This window comes from Urtica dioica, chromosome 6, assembly GCF_054948205.1.
Source record: "Urtica dioica subsp. dioica isolate 48M chromosome 6, U.dioica_male_clone48M_v1_H2, whole genome shotgun sequence".
Lineage (NCBI taxonomy): Eukaryota > Viridiplantae > Streptophyta > Magnoliopsida > Rosales > Urticaceae > Urtica > Urtica dioica.
Genome location: NC_142761.1, coordinates 27,628,304 through 27,638,114, shown reverse-complemented (window position 1 = coordinate 27,638,114; position 9,811 = coordinate 27,628,304). Strand labels below are relative to the sequence as shown.

Here is a 9,811-nt window from a genome sequence, read left to right as displayed (position 1 = left end):
CGTGTACGTCTAGAAGTCGATGTCTTTGAAAGTTTTAGGACTTCTACATTCACGTATTTAAGGATATATGGTTCTGCAAGTTGCAGGTTTTTGGGTTCAGAATATCGCAATGCAGTTGGATATAGTCAGAACTCCGCTAGAGTATTGCGTAGAGTTCATGGTAGCTAAGCACGAAGCTCGTGCTAGTTTAACGTAAGGACTGCACACGAAAACGTACGATGCTCGTGACGTAGGAACAAATAGAGGGATTGTTCTACGTACAATGCTTTCTGGATGAAAGTTGGTGGACCTCGATAAAGGAAGATGATAGCGTCTCAATAAGGGACAAGGCTACGATATGGTGCGTTATGCACTCTCAGTATCGAAACGAAGCATATGAAGTGCATAAGGTTTGAGGATGGCTTTGAGGCTTTTGTTTAAAGATAGCCAAACGTATGAACAAGGATGAGCTGGATATCGAAAGTCTTCTAGGATATGGCCTAGAAATGTTGGTTGAATACAAGGAAAACCTATGTACGTGAAAGGTAATGTTCTGACATAGATTGATTGTCAATGTATAGAGTTCAGTTAGATCTCCATTGGCAAAGAGTTACGCTACGTATGGAATCTAGGGAGATAGTTCCTTATTAGGAAGGCCAAGGGGATGCAGAATCTCATGAAGTCCTACGTTGGAGGACGAAGAAACTTTTCATGATATGCACTTCTTTCGGCATCTGAAGCCAACGTAAAAGACGCTGATACATGATTAGTTATTTCTGTTGTGGATGAATTTCCCAACGTTTTCCAGAAGAGTTAACTAGTGTGCCGCCTGATCGGGAGATAGAATTCTGTATTGATCTTATCCTCGGTACATTGCCAAGGGTTGACGAGTTGTTTGATCAATTGGGTGGATCTCGATTCTTTTTCAAGATAGATCTGAGATCTGGGTGTCATCAGCTAAAGGTTCGTGAAGAAGATATTCCCAAGACGGCTTTCAGGACTCTTATGGTCATTTTAAGTTCCTGGTAATGCCTTTTTGGATTAGCGAACGATTCTACAGCTATCGTTCAACTCAAAGATGTACCGATCCAAGAGGATGTCACTTACGATGAAGTTCCAACCCAGATTGTCGATAGAAAGATGAAGAGTCTTCGTGACCGTGAGATTCCGTTGGTAAAGGTTTTGTGGACACACCATCGAAGCGAGGAAGCGACTTGGGAACTGGAAAGCGATATGATGGAAAAATATCCGTACTTATTCCATGTACCCACTTAGATCTTAAATTTCGGGACGAAATTTCTCTAAGGAGGGGAGAACTGTAGCGACTCGAAATTGTAAACTTAATGTTGTAAATTAAGTTTAACCAAAGGACGAGAAAATTATGTGATTAATTTTCTATGAAGTATTTCCAGTATTTTTGGATTTGAAATATATTAAGGTAAGGAGAAATCTCGGAATAAAATAAAGGATTTATCGAGTTCGTTTCGTATAATAAATTATTTTCCGAGGAGATATTCCGGAATTTAATTTAAGAAAATAAATTCTAAAGGACGAGAATTAATTCCGAGAAACCTTAAATATATTTTAATTAATCGAGAACGAATGAGAAAATTATCGGTTCGAAACATATAATTATAATCCGTTTGGTTATGGATTTAATTAAATAATTATATGAAAGGACGTGGTTGTAACAATTTTTAAGGGACCCATTTGAAAGAAAACAAGGAAAAGAGTTGGTTTGTAATTAAAAGGATAAGTTTGAGCTTGCCACGTCATTAGTGTGTGGAATCTTCTTCAAGTGATTGGTGTCACTCGGCCAAAGAAACCAGAGAAAGGTAAAACGCAAGAAAGGAAAAGAAGAGAAAAGAAAAGAGAAGAAGAAGAAGGAGAGAACCGAGAGGGAGGGAAAGAGAGATCGAGCGAGAGAGAGGAGAAGAGAGCGAGGGAGCGCTACTGAGAATAAGAGAGAAGGAGAGGACGCGCTCGGCCACCAGCTCCAGAACCCGAGCTCCAGCGCGCGCCCCGACCGAGAGAAATCCACCGCCGCGAGCTCACACCAGCCGCCGTCCGAGAAAGACACGCCGGGAAAGAGCGGGAGCTCCTTGTAGACGTCAGATTTCACAGCAACAAGGTGGGAAGAATACTTGCCTGAATTGATTTGAGATCTAGGGTTACACATGACAATTTGGGATTTTCGATTTCTAAAGGGATTTTCACGAGATTGAGTGTTATTATAGTTGATTGAGTGGATTTGTGATGTTTAGAACTCGGATTCATGAATTGAAATTGTCATTGGATTTATTTCTTGGATTTTTGGCCGAATTTCAAACGAGTTAGGATTTGTTCATATGGGAATTTGGGGGTTTTTGATTGTTGAGCTAGATTTAATGATTCTGGACTGAGATTGTGCTAGAATTTATATTTGTGATGGATTATTTTCGGATTTGTGGATTACTCATAGGATTCTGATTCAGGATCGATTTGATTTACTGTGATAGGACTCAAGTCAAGACTGAAAGTCATTTAGAGGGTTCACGGAGTAAGTGAACGTCTGGATTCTCGGTTTTAGTGAACGTTTGGGTTCACAGGACGAGCGAACGTCTCGTGGACGAGCGACATAGACGTTTAATCTCGAGGTAGGCTATTATAACCCTTCTCTCCTGATTTTATGGTTTGGCCTCAAGTATATATTATTTTCGAAATGAAAATGGTTGTGAACGTGCCACGAAACCTAGACCGTTCTTAGAAAATGTGGCGGAACTTCATCTCAGGATATCTGATCATGAAGTTGAGAATATTTTCAGTATTATACATATATCCCTTATTTGAAAAATATAAATATAATATTTTTCTTTATTGGCCTGGGATAGCCGGATCCTTATATATACGAAGCGGAGAATGCATGCGTATATATAAAAGGGTGTGGAGAGTGCACCATTCTGATCAGAGGACTGCCACGAGTTATATGGGCAGGCGGTGGCAGGCCACCAGCATAAAAATCTCATTTTGCATTTGCATATTTCATCATTCAATGCACGTTTACTTTTCTGCAAGCTAGACTCGTACGTGGTTGGATATCAACACGTGACGATGGTTATACTTGTACGTGTATGAAGATCTGCACGGGACAAGGATAGTACTATTATATGAAAGTATTATTGTTTTTTTTGAAAATGATATATGAGAATTATTATTCTTGAAAATATATTTTTTAAAAAGCGAGCCAAATATTATAACACCTACTGAGCTTAGGCTCACCCCTATTTCCCTCAAATTTTTCTTATAATCAGGATGTGAGAAGGAGAAGGGTTAGGAAGACCTCGGAGTTAAGTGTGGTCGAGAGTTGGAAGGTTTTCGCTGGATAGTCTATCAAGTGTCGAAGGTTGGTTTTATTCTTCGCTTTCTTTCTTTATCTTTGGACTTGTAAAGTAAATAACTGAGTATGCACCGTGGGTTAGTTATGTAAAGTTTATTAGTGTTTCATTTTTATATTCAATAATCACGCCTCATCTTTTCCCGGGGCGTGACAGAAAACGACCTCCAAGTGAGTGACTTAAAAAGTCCATATTTTTTTAGACAATAAAATATTGTCTCCAAATATCTATAAAAAATTACTACAAATCCCTAATAAAAAGACTTAGAAAAGGTTCCACTTTAGCATAAAAATGTTGACGTGGAGAGGTCTACGAAGACGTTTGAAAAATATCTTCATTTCTAAAAGAAAAATGACTTTATATCTTAAAAAACGACTTAAAATTGATCCACCTGGGCAGCAAAATGCTGATGTGGACTCCACTTATGAAGACGTTTATTGTTTAATAGGTGGCTACTCTTATTTTGTAACGGTTCCTCTTTTCTATTTTCTGATTTATATTTAATTAGTTTAGATAAATTAATATGGAAATATTATACAACATTCAATTTAAAAAAAAAAGACAAATAAATAACTGTACCAAACAGCTTTTTGAAAACAACTGCAAAATAATTTTTCAGTAGAACTACAAAAATTAGAAAATAGAAAACAAAAACTTTTTGAGTTAACTACCAAACACAACCTAATAATTTGGAATACATTTAAAAAAATTATCGATAAGGTTATAGGCAAAGTACAATAATTTACATACGAAGTTAAGAAATCAAATAAACTACAACATAGATTTTATGTAGACCCTAATCCTGGTCATCGTCCCCATTCCCCTCCACGCTCGGGTTGAATCTCTAACGCCAAAAATGTAATACCATTGCATCTTGTAGATTTCTAGAACTACGTCAGTGTATCATCAGCCCCTTAATCCCCCTTATATTGGTATTATCATCAACAAAGTCCTCTGAAATAATGGGATTAGGATAAAAGACACAGATAAGATTAAGTGGCTCAACACAGGCTACGACTCCAAACAATCAAAGGTTATTTACCATTTCACATTTGAACAAGCAAGTTATGAGTGTCATGAGAATGAGACAGTCAGAAGAAACTCGATCGAGGTTCTATTCCAGTGCTCAAATGCGTGGCCATATCTCTCATGTTGTCTTGTTGAGTCGCGACGCTCCTGAAAATGTCGATTTCTGTAATTACAATCAAGCTTTTAATCACAATCTTGGTAATAAAAAAATAGAAATTAAAAAATTAGTAAGCATTTAAAATCAAGAACATAAGGTTGGTTATATTTAGAGCCGAGAAGGGATGACAGAGTCAGATCTGGTGAAAAAGTGTCAAAAACGTAGAGGCGGTTCATGAATCATGATGGTCGACTTTCCGACTCCCAGTGGACCCATTACTCCCAAATCTATACAACAATCTAAACCGTTCGTTATCTTTTGCCGACCCCATTGTGAATTTGGATTTCAAATTGAATTGTCAATTTGAAAGTACGAATCGAATATTTATCAAATGAAAAATTAAGTTGAACAAAATTCTAAGTCTAGCCCTTAATTCTAGATTCAAATCGATGTAAATTCGAATTGAGCTATGAAGTAAAAACTCAAAATCAAATGAACACAAAAATTCATGTACAAGAGAAGTATCAAAACTTGAAAAAAAAAAAAAAAGAAAAAAAAAAAGGTATTCATGTTGTTCTTACCATTTATTTTCAAGAAAACATCCCTCGAGCCATAAACCTTCTACACAAAAAATCGACCGTTTGAATCGGCGACGACGGGGTAAAGCAAGGACGGAGTTGGGCCCGGCTAGAGTGGAATGAAAAAAAAAATAGTGCGAGTCTGAGAGGGGAAGAAAGAGAAAGTGATAGAGACAACCCTGAGAGGCGGTGGCGAGGAGCAACCCGGTGGTGGGGTTGTTTGGGAAATGGTGGGGGTCTTCAAATTTTTTTGGCAGCGAAGTGTTTTTTCCTTTGTGAAATCGCAAGGAAGAGGCAGAGAAGAAATGAAATTTGTTACTGCGTAGAATGAAAGAATAGATAGAGATGTGTGGTAGAACTTTGGGGGCGGTTATTAAAGATTAACATAACCCTAACAACATTGTTTTTTAATTTTTTTTATTTAAAAAAAATCTGTTTTATAAAACGATTTGAAAGCCTTTTTAAAACTTATTAATAGACGTGGATTTTCTCTTACACTAATATTAAAGTGGGCTTTTTATAATAAAAAATTAAATCAAAGAATACGTGTCAAAATATTTTATAAAAATACTTATCTCAATATAGACATATTTGAGACATTTATAAAATGACTTAAAAGTAAATAAATTAAATCTATGTAGATGATATAAAGTCGTTTACCAAAAATACTCAATATATCCTTTAGAGTCGATCTTTAAACGTCTTTAAAATATATAAATATTTGAACTCTTTTTTTTATTGTCCTAAAATATTAATGTAGACATTTTTTAAGTTGTTATTCTAGTGACTGAAAAAGTTTATTAGAGTCGTTTTAGAAACGACTTGCAATGCGATTTGATAATTTGGACTTTTTAAGTCGCGCGATTTGAAATATGTCTTAAATTTCATGTCTTTAAATCTACAATATGTAGTAGTGAGAGAGTGTAGATCTACCATTTTCTGCTTGTTTTTATTTGTGCTGTTTAATTTCCATTAGTGCTTTTTAGGTTGTTTTAAGTTTCGTTCTGAGTGCAATTAGTTGTTGAGTGCTTTTAGTTGTTTAGTGCACCGATATGTGTTTTTTTTTGGAGTACCAATATGAGCTATATATTTGGGTTTATGAATTTTTGGAAACAATAATATAGGATGTCTAGTTGGAGATACATGTACGACGTAGTCTCTTGGCAGGTGTTGAGTGCCTTGTGCATTGGCGGTTGGTGTTGGATTCGAGCTCTTGTCTATTTCTAGACAGTGTTTCTTGCTCGATCTAGGATTTCCAGAAGATATCTATTTAAGGAGGTTAAGGGAGTTTTTGACAGGCTTGGCTTCATGATAAAATAGACCCTTGGTCTCATTTGTTTGCTATTTCCATCTTCAACTTCTCATTTTCTTTTGGAATAATTTCACTTTTGCCCCCTGAATTTATTGACGAACCACAAACCTTATCCCGCCTTTTGTTTTGTAACAACCGGCTACCATCAACTTTATTAACTTTTTCAAAACTCATCCTTCCGTCAAATATTTAACAGATTTAAGGGTAAAATCGTAAAAAAATGACATTTATCATTAAGCAGCTTTTATTAATTGATAATTAGATATGCTTGGAATTCGGGAGGATAAGAAAAGTCAATATTATATTAAAATGTTTAATCTTTCACTAGCAGATTGTTTCTTCAACTACCCACACTTTTTTTGTTTAATCTTTTCGTATTTATATTAAAATGGCTTTGCATAACTGAATTTATTTTAGTCTAAATAAAAAAAACACAATATTCGTTCCATCATGTAAATACACTAATTAGTCCATCTATTTAAAAGAGTAAGCCGGCCAACATGAATCACGATGGATGATTTTTTTTATTCATTTCTTTATTTATGTTTTTTTTTGGGACTGTGATGATTTTATTTATGATTCAGAATTTTGATCCTATATATATATATATATATATATATATATATATATATATATTGAAAAATAAAATAAAAAATAACATATTTCTATCTATGATATTTTAATTACAATTTACAAGATAATGTACTACTACTATTAAATTAATTTCCTAAATAAATACACATTGTTCGTGTTCAATAAAACCTACTCATCAAACAGAGTCACATAATCAAACGAACACGAGACGTAGCTCAACAACTATGGGATTTCAATAAAACCTCAATCTAACCTCAATCTGATTCATGAAATTCAGATTAAGAAGAAAACGTGATGTTTTCCTTGCCTTGACGTGAAATATGACGAACGCTTCTTCAGTCTTTGGGCCATCCCTTCTTTAACTCCGCCGCTGCATCACGGCGGTCGAATCCCTCGAATCATGCGAGCCAGATTTCGAACCCTAACAAGGAAATCCCAGTCCACGTAATCAATCAACCATAACAAGAACATCTAAACCCAATACCAGATTCAAATTTCGGTTTCAACGCCATCTCAACAAGAATCCGAAATTAAACACATATCCAAGCAAAACAATGTTCAATAAACGTTACCCAATACTTGTATCAAGGTTTTAACCTCAAATCCATCATCAATTTGAAGGTCTACGCTCGGAATAAGAAAACCCCCAATTATATGAACGAACCTTAACCTCAAAATCCATTTTCGGGTTTGATTTTCTTACCCAAGTTTTCTGCGAATTCAGACTCCTTGGCACTCTCTCCTTCCTTTCCCGGCGTTCCTTTCCCGGTCGGCCGGCCACGGCGGCTCGCGGCGATTTTCTCTCGGCCACGGCGCGCGCATCCACGGAGAGCGCGAGTCATCAACTCCTCGCCGGTCTCCTCTTCTTCGTCCCTCTCTCTCCGTTGCTCCTTTCTCAGCGGGTCTCTTCTCCTTGTTGAACACCGTCGAACACCCGCGAAGAACCCCCGGCGAAGCTCTACTTCCTCCTGCGGGCTCTCCAACGAAAGTCAAGTCCTCGTGCGGGTTATATTAAAAAAAATTAACCGTTAAAAATACAAAATGTAAGGGTATATTGGTAAATTTATGTTTAAACTCATTTTATACAACGACACTTGTCAAATTCTGTTAGAAACTTTAACGGAAGGATGCGTTTTGAAAAAGTTAATAAAGTTGATGGTAGCCGGTTGTTACAAAACAAAAGGCGGGATAAGGTCTGTGGTTCGTCAATAAATTCAGGGGGCAAAAATGAAATTAATCCTTTTCTTTTCCATGGCATCTATTCCTTTTAATGAGGTACCAGTCTACGTCCGGGATCTTTGTATAGTCGAAGTCAGTATGAAAATTTCCGTTAAAAAAAAAATTATCCTTGAACTATTGATGAAATCGAAAATTAGAGGCTAGGGAAGAGAGATAGAGAGTGTGTGTGAGAGATATGAATTTAAAATTTGAAAATATTGTATGGATGATATTTTTTACACATAAAAAACAAAATCTCCCTTAGAGTTTGATAAATTTCATTTTCTAGACCCAAAAGTTATGGAAATATCTCAATTAGACCCGCTAGTTAAAAAATATCTAAAATTGGACTTTTATACAAATTTTGGACGAAAATACCCTTAATTCAAAATAAACCCTCTCTCCATCTCTTTCATTCTCACTCTCACTTTCTCTCCACACCAAAGAACACCAAATCCGATGAGTTCCAACGCCCACCACACCAAATCCGACCGAAACCACCATAAATCCGACCTCCACCGAAAATACCCTTGATTTGAATGAGATTTGGAGGTCAATTTTTTTTTTTTTTTTTTTAAATATGGGAATTTCCGATGAAGATCATCGGAATCCATCGGATTCGGTCGGATTCTGACACGTTCCGATGGATTCCGACGGGTTCCGATGGATTCCGACACGTTCCGATGGATTCCGACACGTTCCGACAAGTTTCGATGGATTCCGACACGTTCCGACATGTTTGAATTTTTTTTTTTTAATAACTTAAGATAAATAGAAAGAGTTTTTTTATTTATTTTTTATTTAAAGCCCATATAACACTACTAAACAAAATTCATTCTCTACTTATTAGTATGTTGTTCATAATAAAAAAAACAACTAATCATTAATTAGAAAAAAAACAACTAATTATGTTGTTCATAATTAAAAAAAAAACTAATTATTAGTATGTTGTTCATAATTAAAAAAAACTAATTACAAAAACAAATAATTATTAGTAATGTTGTTCATAATAAAAAAAAAACAACTAATCATTAATTAGAAAAAAAACAACTAATTATGTTGTTCATAATTAAAAAAAACTAATCATTAATTAGAAAAAACAACTAATTATTAGCATATTTTATTAGTATATTTTGTTCATAAATAAAAAATTTTAAAAAAAAACTCTTTCCATTTATCTTAAATTATTAAAAAAAAAATTCAAACATGTCGGAATCCATCGGATCCCGTCCGAATCCATCGGAAATTTCCGATGAAGACCATCGGAATCCATCGGATTCGGTCGGATCCGACCGAATCCGATGGATTCCGATGATCTTCATCGGAAATTCCCATATTTAAAAAATAAAAAATAAAAAATTGACCTCTAAATCTCATTCAAATCAAGGATATTTTTGGTGGAGGTCGGATTTATGGTGGTTTCGGTCGGATTTGGTGTGGTGGGCGTTGGAACTCATCGGATTTGGTGTTCTTTGGTGTGGAGAGAAAGTGAGAGTGAGAATGAAAGAGATGGAGAGAGGGTTTATTTTGAATTAAGGGTATTTTCGTCCAAAATTGGTACAAAAGTCCAAACTTGGATATTTTTTAACTAGCGGGTCTAATTGAGATATTTTCATAACTTTTGGGTCTA

General features: G+C 35.5%; 2 long non-coding RNA genes across 2 annotated transcripts; one reads left to right on the top strand and one right to left on the bottom strand.

The window, feature by feature from the left end:
- Positions 1 to 1,758: 1,758 nt before the first annotated feature.
- LOC149393542 (uncharacterized) lies at positions 1,759 to 3,495 on the top strand. Its single transcript, XR_016299865.1, has 3 exons — positions 1,759 to 2,110; positions 2,478 to 2,615; positions 3,270 to 3,495. It is a non-coding gene; the product is annotated as an uncharacterized LOC149393542 (long non-coding RNA).
- Positions 3,496 to 4,222: 727 nt separating this feature from the next.
- LOC149393541 (uncharacterized) lies at positions 4,223 to 5,079 on the bottom strand. The gene is made up of 3 exons (XR_016299742.1): positions 5,061 to 5,079; positions 4,396 to 4,545; positions 4,223 to 4,307 (listed from the first exon to the last, which is right to left on the bottom strand). It is a non-coding gene; the product is annotated as an uncharacterized LOC149393541 (long non-coding RNA).
- Positions 5,080 to 9,811: the final 4,732 nt, after the last annotated feature.